Source organism: Schistocerca piceifrons, chromosome 1 (assembly GCF_021461385.2).
Source record: "Schistocerca piceifrons isolate TAMUIC-IGC-003096 chromosome 1, iqSchPice1.1, whole genome shotgun sequence".
Lineage (NCBI taxonomy): Eukaryota > Metazoa > Arthropoda > Insecta > Orthoptera > Acrididae > Schistocerca > Schistocerca piceifrons.
This window is the reverse complement of record NC_060138.1, coordinates 1,011,373,001-1,011,387,282: the sequence shown is the minus strand read 5'-3', so window position 1 is coordinate 1,011,387,282 and position 14,282 is coordinate 1,011,373,001.

Below are 14,282 nucleotides of genomic sequence, written 5' to 3'. Positions count from 1 at the left end.
ATTCTACATTAGAATATAAGTTAACCAAAACTCCGCAAACATTACATGAACAAATCTTGTTTTAGAAAAAAATGATTACAGTTTAAATTATTGGAACTGCAATTGTACTTTCGCAACATCGTCAACTCCAAGTATACCAAACATTGGAATCAGTTCAGAATATTCCGTAAAATAAAATTATCAAACATAACTTTCAGCATTGAAGAATTAAAACGAAGGTGATGATGAAGATTATTATTATTATTATTATTATTATTATTATTATTATTATGTCATACTTTTATATGACGCTGGAATTAATAGTGGTTTTGGAATTAAATTTACATTACAAAACACAATAATTGCAGCTTCAACTAACTTATATTTTACTTACAACTTGCTTTTTTGTGACGTCATTTCTCTAGAATAATCGTAACAATCCAGAGTACGACTTCAGAGTTGCAGAAGTTTCGCTGCCACAATAGGCAACGCACGGTAGAGTTGTGACATCTAGCGGAAAAAATATTAAAATACGAAATCTAGTATACTGCATTGTGAACCTCAGGAGGCTATGCTTCACGCACAAGAGCACATGAACACCCTAACCACGCGGGGTAGCCGTGCGGTCTTGGGCGTCTTGTCACGGTTCGCGCGGCTCCCGCCGTCGGAAGTTCGTGTCCTCCCTCGGGCAAAGGTGTGTGTGTGTTGTCCTTAGAGTAAGTTAAGTTAGATTAATTAGTGTGTAAGTCTAGGGACCGATGACCTCAGAAGTTTGGTCCCATAGTCCTTACTACAAATTTCCAATTTCCAACACCCTAACTTTTGATACCTCGCAGATTTGTTAGTTATTTTTCTTCGAAAGTTTTTAAACCCAACATAGACGCGTTAATCTGAAATACGGTACAAGGCACTAAATATACCGCACTAGGTATTGCTACTCCTCTAGACTTCGTGAAACTCGGCGTCGGGGGAGTGAGCACATCTTCGGCTGTGCACGTTTGAAGGAGCTTTTGCGCATGTGCAACTGGCGTGGCGTCATTGCCTAATGAGTCAAACACATACTGATTTGATAAACAACGTGGACGGTTCTGCCATGCACAGCTAACCTTTACCACTCAGTTACAAGTTTACGTCAATGCGACTAAACAGTAGCACACTGCAGCAGAGTTTTATTCCCTTTGCTCGGCATAAATCGTGGTAAATGGTAGCACACCCCTCAGATATACCAGTCCACTCACTTTATAGTAAAATTATACTGAACGTCAGTATATGTTATACTGATAGAAAAACCTACTTTGTGATTTTTGAGTGAGTTACAGTGTATCAAATTTTGCAGCTTATCATACAGTAATGCCTTTGAGGCGATGAGAACCATAAGGGCCTAAAGCACATCGCCGTCGATTGTGAGATGCTTCTGACATCTGCATGTCTTATGGTGAGTCAGATTTCTCGATGCTGTAGGCCCACATTGTGTATATGAACATTCATGAAAAGCTGTATCCCTGGTTTCTCTTATATTCACTTGAATATGGGATCGTCGACGGTGTACTTTAGGGAATTATTGTTCTCAGCGCCTCATTTATATTCTAGTCAAGTGAGCATGTCCGCAGACATTACTTAATTCAATCATTTCCAGAAACAGCTATTCGTTTTCGGAGTTAGTTGTTTACTGTGCATGAATCGGCTTTCGTGTGAAGTGTCAACAGAAATCTGATGAATCTGTTTTTAAATGCTAACAGTAAAGGTTAGCCACAAAGGAACTAGGGCTTCCCAGACCAAATCTATTCATGGAGAAAGTGACCAAATCAAAAAAGCGTCGGTACAAGCGAACATTTAACAAAAAAGTGTACAATAGCGTAAGTTTTGTGTTGGTGTATGGCAAGAACGTCTGAATTTCAGTACGGAAGTTACTTCGTAGACTAATACATGTGTTACGGATGTTGTAAATTTTCCAGAAAAAATAAAAAAATGCGCGAAAACTCACACTGACGCAAAAATTCGAAACAGAGAGTATTGAAAGCTTAAACATTATTTCGTTCTTGCCCTAAACTGTACTTAATTGTGTACCAAACAACAAAATTTGTCAAGAACAATTTTTTGTTTTGTTAGACAAGTTGTGCATATTATTATTACTGTTATTGTTACTATAGGCAGTGGATGTAGTTGCATAAACTTGTTGATAAAGATAACTGTTACACAGCAGATGCTATTAATTTAACGCTCTTACATTTATCTGAATCTAAAAATATGTGAACACCCAGAATCTATACTCACGAGCCGCCTCTGCTATGGAGGATGTTCTTCCCCATCCACAACAGGGAACCAAGAGTTCGTTCCTGCTCTCGTAACGGTCCTCCTCCGTCTCCAAAGACAGCGGTATAAACTAGCTTCCTGCTTCCTCACACCCATCAATGTGTGTACTGTGCCTTTCTCAGTAATTGCTGTTTTCTTTATTTACAGTTTGTCTTCTTCTGCATTTTACAGATGAGGGCTATCGACCTCTTCTGACTTATTCTATCTTCGCTCTGGTCGTACAATGTCTTTCTGCCTATCGCAGATGAGGCCTATCGACCTCTCCTGACCTATTTTACCTTCAATCTGGTCGTACTATGTCTTTCTTTCCTTTGGCTTTGTACTGTGAGGCAATTTTTGGTATCCTCGTTGCTTTCATTCGTTCAGAATGTTCCTACATGTTTTATGTTCTTCTTTTCTTTTACTTAGCAGACAAATACTCGGCCCTTGTCTAATGCGTTCATTAGGAACTCTGTCCAACTTGGTGCAACATTTCATTGCTCGTTAACATTTAATTTCAAGCGCCTGAACATCCTATGTATATACTTGGAATATATCCGATCGAGCAACAGATTAGGAACTGGGGTTGGGGGGAGGCGTCAAATATCGGTGCAGAAAAGGCAGTTTTGATAAAGTGGTGGAAATAACTAGTTAGTTGATAACTAAAAAGAGCTACAAGGATGAATGATATGACTGGCAACAAATCTAGGACGCTATCAGTACCTATACCCGGGCCGCTGAAACATTGCACTTGACGTTTGCGTATGAAGTTGGCAGCGTAACAGAGTAACAAGTGAAGAACGATAGGCGTTCAGCGTGGGGTGCCAGCCAATCACAGCGCAGTGAGCACGGCTGTTACGTGCTGTGACCTCAAAGTTCCCGCGTTGCCGGCTTTGTTTAGTGAATGTGTATACAACGGGAATTGTATGTTGTTTACCGCGTGTTTTCGTTGTACTGTGTGCTATGTCGTTGTGACTTTTGTTACGTTGTGAGTTTACATACTTGGAAAATGCCACTGAAAAGACTTCGTTCACCTAGTGACAATCCTTTGCGTCGAGGGGTGCCGCTAAAGAGCCAGGCACTGGAGTTACTTCGCAGAACTCGTGAGTTTTACGAGCTGGAGAAAAACTACGTAAGCATTCATGGACAGCCATCAATTCCTGCCGACAAAGTGGTGGAACGTACGTCGAAAACTCTTGGTATTAGTGCAAGAACCGTAGTAAGTAAGTATTGCTACAAAACTTGAAAGATACTGAAGTGAGCTGTAATGATTCCGAGCTGTCTGGATCAAATAATACATTTTTATCAACCCCGGGAAAGAAGAAAAAGCGGCCAAGTCCTATCACAGATTTAGATTATTTCCAGACTGATGCAGTTGGTAGGCATGTTTATGCTTACTACAGCAGAAAGAGGATCCGACTTAGCTAAGTTATTAATCTCTTTAAAAGAAAGTGAACTCTTCACGGGTGGTAAAACATCACTAAAAATTGTGCTAAAAATATGGTTTTCCGTTACAAAACGCTAGACGGACGCAAAGTACTGTTAGAGAGGGCACATATTGTTACCGCTCGTAGCATTTTCTTGCACAAAATTGTGGGCAGAGACATTCATTCCATAATGTGGCTAGACGAAACGTGGGTTAATGCCGGGGAAGCTGTCAGTAAATGTTGGGCGGATAACACACCCAGCAGTAGCGGCCATCAGCTGACGGGAAGAGGAGCTAGATTAATTGTGGTCCATGCAGGCTCCTCCAGTGGTTTTGTCCCTGACGCACTTTTAGTTTTTAGATAAAAAAGGACTGGTGATTACCATAAAGATATGGATCACACACGATTTGTTGAGTGGTTCAGGAACCTTTTAAAACAATTTCCTGTCCCTACAACAATTGTAATGGACAATGCTCCATATCATTCGGTGATACAGAACAAAGCCCCAACCACAAATGATCGGAAACAAGTTATGGTGCAGTGGTTACAGGCTCGAAATATTGCAGCGGATATGAGTATGACAAAGGTTCTGTTATATTCTCTTGTTAAAGAAAATAAGCCAATGACACCTAGATATGTAGTAGACGAAATTGCCAAGGAGCAGGGTCATACTGTAATAAGCCTGCCACCATATCACTGCCATTTCAACCCTATTGAGTTAATATGGGATGATGTAAAAATGTATGTAAGGAACCACAACAAGTCCTTTACAATAACAGAGGTGGAAAAGCTGTTGCGTGAAGCTCTTGTGACTGTGGATGCAGCCTCATGGAGAAAAAAAGTAGAGCACGTCGAGAAGCTTATACGAGCAGCACAGACAATAGAAGGCATTATCAGCGGCCATGAACAATTAATGATTTGTCTTGCTGATGACGACGATGAAGACGGTTTTACCGATGAATCGGACAACAGTGACGATGGCGAGCTGGATGGAATTGCGCCATTATCGCTGTAAATTGGTGAGTGAAAAATTACTAATATTGGTTGTTTATTGCAATCTCGGTTATTATTTATTTTGTAAACTACGTACATTATTGATTTTAAAGTACCAGTCGTCAGATGCTTGTTTTTTGTATTTCTTTGCTCCGTTATCGAAAGGGTGCGCATTGTTATGCTTTTACATGCATTATTATACGGTTGTTTACTTCCTGTCACTGTAGTACAACTAAAAACTAATTTTTATGTACACTGTAACTGCTCAATCGCTTGCATTTACGAGACGGGACGGAAAACTGTATCGTCTGCTGTGTGTATAGAGGCTGCTGTTGCAACATCGCTATTACAGTATAGCCAACCTAACTAGACAAAAAGCGAACTGTCAAGTGCAATGTTTCGCCGACGGGGGTATACAGGAAGAAGATTATATTGGATTGCGTCAGATATTAGTGGAGTGCGGAAATGAGTCGCCTAATTCCAGTGGGGTGATCCACTTGCGGACGGTACACGGACTTTATCCGAATTATCTTCACAAATTCAAAATAGTACGCAATGACAGATGCGATTGTAGAGCGCACTTAATGGTAGAACTCGTCAATCAAAAGTACTCATTTGATATTGAGAGAGACAATTTATGAAGTCGTGTTATTGTGTGTTCTGAGTAGTTTTTCTTTTGAGTCATCTGTCTTCTGACTGGTTTGATGCGGTGTGCCACGAATTGTTCGCTTGTGCCAGCCTCTTGGTTCCAGAGTAGCACATTCACCTTTTGTCCTCGGGTATTTTTGTATGTACTATTTTGCTATAGTTTTACCCTCGACAGCTCCCTCTAGTGCCGTGAAAGTTGTTCCTTGATGTCTCATGTCCTATAATCCTCTCCGTTCTTCTCAGAGTTTTCCATACGCTCCTTTCTTCACCTCTTCATTCTTTATTTTATCAGTTCACCTAATTTCCAACATTCCTCTACGGCAGAACATCAAGAACCCTTCGATTCTCTTCATTTCCGATTTTTCTCACAGTCCGTGATTCGCTGCCATACAATATTGATGTCCAAACGTACATTCTTAGTTCCTCCTCAAATTTAGCCCTATGTTTGATACTGACGACAGTGTCGCACACTTACTTCAGAAGAGGGCCAGTAATCTTAACCTCTAGAGAGGGAGAGATCACGAAACTCGCTATCACACAGCGTCACGTGAACGTCGACGCAGCATCGGATGAGACAGTGCGAAGAAGCAATGATTGACATCAATACTAGGTACGGAACGGCTGATGTTCACTGTTCACTCCATGCTCTCGAGTTCCCGGTGAGTACTAGCGGGTCCGGCCTAATGCGAACTCCGCTAGAGAACTGCAAGACAGTGTCCGTCAAAGGAGAGAATCTCAGACAAACTCGATGTATCATATCCCATAGGCGAAAAACGTGTAGACCAGTGTAGAAAGTTGCCATAGTAAAGGAGACACGTGTTTCGAATTCGGGGATGCTGTCGGGGATGCTGAAGCGCTCTGGATATGAAGTATGGATAATTGGTGGAGTGTCCTTCATCAAATGCAAATAAAACAGTAAGCGAATTACGAAAAATAAATACCTGTGAATAACATTATCCTACAGACTTTCTTCCTTTATATCTTTTCATTGTTTATTTTCTTTGTGGATCAATAGTAACTTTATTTTCTGAATTTCAGTCTCTCCTTCCTCTATCTTTCCTAATGCTCTACATCGCTTTCTTTTGATTTGTTATTTTCTTCTTGTAAAGTAGAAGAGTAGTTTTGTAATGCACTTTTCGGTTTTGGAGCTACACGGGTAAATTTTTATATAAAAACCTTTATTAATATAGGCTACTTCGTATTGTAACAGTAATAACAAAAACTCTGAAATACAGCCGGATTTGCTTTTAGGGTGTAGGTCACATGTAAAAACAGCTACCAAAAAGCGTTACTGAGACGCTTGTGGTGACTTTCAACACGTAAGAACCGCACTGCATTCTTCTTCCATCGTTTTGCTCTATTTATTTCTCACTATATTACGTTTTTGTCACAGTTTCACACACATAGACAGCCTGTAGACCCCAGTTAGCGATGCTTTTCTTTTGGCGCTAAAAAGGTGGCGGTTGGTGCTTCAAGTAGATGAAGTTTGAAGTCACTGTTAGAATCGGGAAACATATTCGCACTTGCTAACATGAACCATCATCGTCATATTGGAATGACCGCAATTGAAATTTATGCCGGGTCGGGATTCGAACCTGGACTTTTTTCTTAACACGAGCGGTCGCCTTATCCACTTCAGCTATCCGTGCACGAATCACGGCCACACCCAAACTTGTATACGTCGTCGTCCATGTGTCACAACCTGCACTCGTACCTTACGTATATTCCCGTCTAGGAAGGACATATTTATTGACAGTCGAGAGCACGGTATTTGTGAATATGGTTCAAATGACTCTGAGCACTATGGGACTTAACATCTGAGGTCATCAGTCCCCTATACTTAGAACTACTTAAACCTAACTAACCTGTGGACATCACACACATCCATGCCCGAGGCAGGATTCGAACCTGCGACCGGACTGAAGCGTCTAGAACCGCTCGACCACAGCGACCGACTATTGGTGAATAAATACGAAATAACGGTGCCTGTATTACTAAGAAACACGATGCAGTGTTCCTTCGGACATGCATGCATGTATAAAATTACTTCCTACTGTAATTTTTATCACAACTTTTCAAAAATCGAAACTGGGTGGTTTTTATTCCTGGGGGAGGGGGGAGGAGGGGGGTTGGTTGTGTGGTTAAAATTGGGCACTCCGGCACCAAACATTTTAGAAATTAAGCACTATCTGGTCGTTTTTTGACAAGAAGAGATCATATACATCATAAAAATTAGATTCAAGCTGACGGACCGTGTGTCCCATGCATTTAGAGAAACTTTGCGCTGCCTTCTTGAACGCTTCGGTCACTAACATGGCTCAGTGAAAATTTTGGGAAGCTTACATGTTGTACGTAGCGTAGTGATACGACATATTTTACGGGGGGAGCTAATAAAGGTATAATTACAATCACAAAAAAATGAAATTGCGACCATTTTGGTTGTTAACGAAACTTCTCATTTCAGAAACAATCTCGACGTCGTTCTGTAAATGCCTGCCACGCAACGATTTCTTCAACGAAGTTTACAAGAAGAGGACAGTGGAGCTCATGTCAGATTTATACGTGAGATGAGACAATATTTGGTAGCGCAAAGAAGCAGCATGCCTAACGTATCAGTTGTAGCACGAGCTGGGACATTGTTACGCAGCACAAACACCTCCATGGGGCAGACTACCGTGATGCTACGTCTTCATAGCCTCCCACAACAACGTCAAGATATTTGTGTAGTTTAATCCTGCGACGTTTTCCCGCTTCAGAGCATAATCGGTTTGCACCGACCATCGGAGAAACAAAATACCTTAGGTAGGGGGCACTGCTTTGCCTTAACATTGAAAAATATATACGTATTGAAGCGGGAGCAATTAACGGGCATAGCCTGTACAAACAATTACAAAATCAAAAAGGTTTTTGGGTAAATATACAAAAATGTGACGTAAGAGCCACACAGTACTGCGAGTCTAAAGGTAGGTCTAAGATATGAGAGTTTTGTGATAGCTTTACATATTTAAGAATTTATGCAAATCAGATTGGAAAAGAACAGAACCGTTGATCCTGGGAATCGTAGCGGAACATAAGCAAAAAATATTTATTATCCGCTAAATCAATGGTTAACTTCTCTTCCAATTCGATTTGTATAAATTGACCAGGGTGCCTCTGACAACTATGTACTTAACATGCACTTTCATTTCACATGAACAATGTGATGTATTAGGTATGTGTTCATTTTATTGTGACGAATGTTTGAGCGTCTTCATATGGCTTGTTACTTCTGTTAATTTTTTATTTCATGTCGCTGTATTCTCTATTTTCAGCAAGTAGGATGAGGCATAAACACAAAACGCGTTACATTAAAGTCATTTGTTCAGCAGCTGACGACATTTCACTGTGATCTATCCAGAAATTTGCAGAATTTTTAACTCGTCAACGATTTTCAGGCGACTGAAGAAGTTATCTGGATTGCCCCGACATAGTTACAACTTTTCCGCTGGTTCCTCGATTCTCCGCTCTTTTTGTTTGAGTGTGAACTGTCGAAGAACCCACAATGTGACGGCCTTTGATATGTTCAAAAGGTTGAAAACACATCTGCGACTCATTCTCATATTTTATACTACCTCGTACACCTTTATACGCTGGTCTTCCGAAACCAGTGCCTACACGTCTCCAGCGATTCGTGGTTCTTCACAGGGAGGTGGGAGGTCATTTCCCACTTCGTCAGTCACACCCATCTGACCACAGCGGAAGCGTCTCCCCCACCTTACTAACCACTATGTCATGTGAAGGTACTTTTTAATGTACAGTTCCACCCATTCAGCACTGTTGCAGAGTTGTTGCGCGTTAAATGTCCAAAACGAATTATCGCAAGATACTCCACGTTGTCAGTAAGATGTGTCATTTTCCTTCTTCTCGGCTCTCTAATGGCCTACCGTGCTACGGCGGCTCTGTGATATCAACAAGTAACGAGACTTAAATCCGGCGTCAAACAAAAACATGATTACGAAAAATGTTTTCATGTGGTAAGTAAACTTCTTGATAATGTGTGATAATCCACGCATTTACATACGAAACACTTGTTAGATACCACTGAAGAATGACATAGATGAGGGTGACAGAAGTAATTTAATAAAAGGCACATGGGACCACAAATGTTGGAAAATACCCCAAAATTGGATGATGTTGAACATATGTCACCATATGGCGTACCTCGCCGCTCGTGCAGTGGTCAAGCCTATCAGTCCATCCCAACTGATCATCGTAACCAAAGTCAAGTATATACGTGTGTGGTTCCACGCCTAAGTGTGCGAATTTAGTGTGTGGAGATCAGGGTTCGAGTCTTACGTCTGGTAAATAGTATTATTTTATTGCGTGAGACTTTTATGTGTCTACATTGAGATGTTAACTCATTAATTTATTTACCGATTTCAATGTCTACGCTGGTTTATTGGTAAGCACAGTAGAACGATAACCCACCGTAATATGTCTCAAGTAAGTAAGTAGAAGCTTCTGTCCGCCTGCTTAGCTGGGTGGCAACGTGCTAGCCTCCCATGTTTGATTATCGGCCGGGTTGGAGATTTTCTCCGCTCGGTGACTGGGTGTTGTGTTGTCCTCATCATCGTTTCATTCTCATCATCGGCGTGCAAGTCGCCCAATGTGGGGCGTCGACTGAAATATGACTTGCACTTGGCGGCCGAACATCCCGGAATAGGGGCCTCCCGGCCAACGATGCCATACGCTCATTTCCATTTCCAGTAGAAACTCCTGAATTGCGTCATTACCAGTAAATGACATAGGTTTTCTTTCCTACATAATGTCTGTATACAAAAGAAGAAGGGAGAAAAGGAAATAAACACAATATAAGTACAGCTGCTACTTGGTTACAGCGAGGGCAATCATTTAGTAACTTCTGCATTTACAAAAGACCTATTTACTAAAGTTGTTAGAAATTTGCAGCGTTTGTTTGAATGCAGGTATTGCGTCTTTCAGTTACTCATTCATGCATGGGCTTCAAAATAACCACCGTATTTTGGGTGTGGTGTCACTTTTTCAACATTTCTCATCTAGTTTTGGGATAAGTCCCGACGTTTGCGGCCGTATGCAACTTACATTAAATTACTTGTCTCAGCGTCATCTAGGGCGCTACGTTTTTTTTAAAAACAACTAAAGCAATTATGATTAAAGAATAGTTTCACTGATAAGAAATAAATTTAAAACCCAACTTTAAACAAAAGATACACGAGGACAGCTAATGGTGCCACTAAAATAGTGCAGCAGTTAATTTCCTTGCAAGAAATGAAACTCTAGAAGCAACAGGCCAATCCGGAAAACAATTTGCGTACGGTTACTGTGGTAAGCTAATGTGTCAATGATTGCAATTAAACTAATTAAGTAAGAATATGTTTAAATAAGCTCGATACCACTTAACTCCATAAATCTAAATTACACAACAGCTTTAAGAGAACTTTAGCAGAACATATAATAACAAAGAAAATCGTGGATGTGTTAGATGACTGTCAGTTTAGCTTTAGGAACAGTAAAGGCACCAGAGATGCAATGCTGACTTTGCGGTTGATAATAGAAGGAAGACTAAAGGAAAATAAAGACACGTTCATAGGATTTGCCGAAGCTGGAACGAGCGTTTGACATTGCCAAACGGAGCAAAATGTTCGAAATTGTGAGAAAAATAGGGATAAGCTATATGGGAAGGCGGTTAACGTACAATATGTACAAGATCCAAGAGGGAACAATAAGAGTGGGAGACGAAGAACGAAGTGTTCGAATTAAAACGGTTGTAGTAAAGGGACGTAGTCAGTTTCTCGACCCTACTGTTCAGTCTATACTTCGAAGAATCAATCACGAAAATAAAAGAAAGATTCAAATCGGAATTACAATTGAAGGCGAAAGGATATCAATGATTAGACTCGCTAATGACATTGCTACCCTCAATGAAAGTGAAGAATTACATAATGTGTTGAATGAAGAGTATAATGAGTAAGTGATTGAGAATAAATCGAAGAAAGGCGAAGGTAATGAGGAGTAGCAGAAATAACAACAGCGCGAAATTTAACATCAGGATTGGTGATAATGAAGCAGATGAGGTTAAGGAATTCTGCTACCTAGGCAGCAAATAACCCGTGACGGTCTGAGCGAGGACATCAAAAGCAGACTAGTACTGGCAAAAAGGTCATTCCTGGCTAAGAAAAGTCTACCACTATGAAACACAGGTCTTAATTTGAAGAAGAAAGTTCTGAGAATGTACGTTTGGAGCACAGCTTTGTGTGGTGGTGAGATATGGAGTGTGGGAAAATAGCAACAGATTTGAATCGAAGAGTTTGAGATGTGGTGTTACAAATGTTGAAAATTAGGTGGACTGATGAGGTAAGGAACGAGGAGATTCTTCGGAGGATCGACGAGGAAAGAAATATGTGGAAAACGATGACAAGAAGAAGGGACAGGATCGTAGGACGTCTGTTAAGACATCACCGAATAGCTACCATGATACTAGAGTGAGATGTAGAGAGAAAAACAGAGATCATATCTGAAGTACTTTGTGCAAAGTTGTGTAGTCCTTTTCATGGGTTTCAGTTATAATTATTATTGAACTGAAATCTTTTACGTGGCTTTCGTAACGAGCATTCGTGTATTGTGAGCACATGTGTAATATTTTTGACTAAATAACATTAAAACTTTATCGAATTAGGAACAAAATCAGGACCTTGCCAGTTCATTCACAACTTCGCACGGTACGCGAACACGCACACAGAAAAGTGTGCACACTCGCTCACATAAGATACGTAAAATAGACATACCAAAAAATTTTAAGCAGTACGAATATGTGACTTCAAATGGTTCACATGGCTCTGAGCTCTGTGGGACTTAACATCTGAGGTCATCAGTCCCCTAGACTTAGAACTTCTTAAACCTAAGTAACCTAAGGACATCACACACATCCATGTCCGAGGCAGGATTCGAACCTGCGACCGTACCAGCAGCGCGGTTCCGGACTGAAGAGCCTAGAACCGCTCGGCCACAACGGTTGGCAATATGTGACTCATCGAGAGATTCTACTGTTTGTCTTCGTCGACATGGAGTTGGAGAGACGCTGGAGAGATTGGCGAAACTAAGCACAGTGAATTTCAACGGACTTAAGAGCACGCATCAATGCTGCATTTGAAAACCAAGAATACATGTTTATCATCTCTATAAAACCATAAAATTCAAAAAAATAAAAAATACGCGATTCTCAGCCGCATTTTACGATAATATGCGTTTAGGAGCTAACAGCGGTCTCAAAAAAGTCAGCTAGTGTTAAGAGTTTCAAGAGTGTCTCTGATCAGTATGAAACTTAAATACTTAAAGTAATATGTTAAGATGTGCTTAATTTTAATTGCTATTACCGAATTTGGCCTTGGCTAAGTAAAGTTGGTCGTTTACATCAGAGGAGTTGCGGGATATGAGAGATAACGATGTTTTGTTGTCTCCCAGTATTGACAACTTAGTGACGTACGTGACGCCGCGCGGGATTAGCCGAGTGGTCAGTCTGCTTTCCGCAGCGCTGCGGCTAGGACGTCTTGTTTACGTCTCGTCCGCGCGGTCGCGAGTGCCCGTAGTTGTTTACTACTTCGTAGTTTAGAGTCCATCACTACCGACGCAACATGGCACATTCAAACAGACAAACCACCATCAAGATGAGTTTTCAACCCGATCATGCGCGACGGCGAGCTTTTGAAGTGAAACGTTTTCTACGTGATGACGTCAAAATTGAATTGCGGGACGTAATTGGTATCCATCTCTCTATCATGAGCAGTGTTGTCTACGTCAAGTTAGTAAGCGACGAGGTGTGGAACAGAATTGTGCTCGCACATGCGAACAATCTTAAATTCAAACATTCTGATGGCCATATTTGGGCGGTCTCTATCGATCACGCGGGGCTTGGCCTCCGTATGATACGCGTCTTCGTACTCCCTTTCGAAGTACCACCGGACGTAGTCACCACGGCTTTCCAGCCTTATGGGAGAGTGGTCAGCCATACGGCCGATAAATGGACAACCTTTATAACGTATACCGTTCTTAACGGGGTACGACAGATCAAAATTGAACTGACCAAACATGTAACATCATATCTAATCATCGGCGGATGTAGGGCGATTATTATGTAAGACGGCCAGCCACGCGCTTGCTCCGGGTGTGGCCAAGAAGGGCACGTCCGGTCGGATTGTCTCCGACGACGGCTTATTCAAATCCCGACATGTGAATCTATGACTCCTTCTACGGTGACAATCCTTCCTCTCAACTGAGCCGAGGTTGCACGGGTAGCAACCCTTTCCGATGCCGACCACATTAGTCCTATAGCCGTCCCAGATAGCGAGACCATGATGGATTCTTCAGTACCGGATCCGGCCACTACAACCGCGCCCCCATCTGAAGATAATCACCGACCGACCTTGCAAGAAGGCATGGATGCCAGGATGGACATTGACCCACGGGTTGTGCCGATAGCGGCTTTTCTTCCAGACACCGGAGCAGCTGAAGAAATCCACCCACATTCGGATACTGAAACACACGTCCGTAAACAGCGTTCCCCGCGGAAACACAAGAGACGGCGGCATGCTCCATTGGACGAGTGTTTGCTGCGATCGTCTGACATGGACTGTGGACACTCCGACGACGGTACCGGCGGTACAGACGCCACAGTAACATCCCACCCAATAGATCGCCATGGTGACGGCTTCAGTCCCTCCGACCCCATAGAACAGCAGAATCACAAGCAGACAGCCGCTGCCGATTCCCAGCCAGTAGAGCCGATGGAGTCTGCGCCGAGTGCCGCAGCAGCCACGAACAGCCACCAACAGCCGATGGTATTTCATGGCGACTGAGCGGACGACAGTGAGGAAAACTCCTTGCCCATCGTGTCGGACGACACGCGGGGGAATTTACCCCACCGGTGTT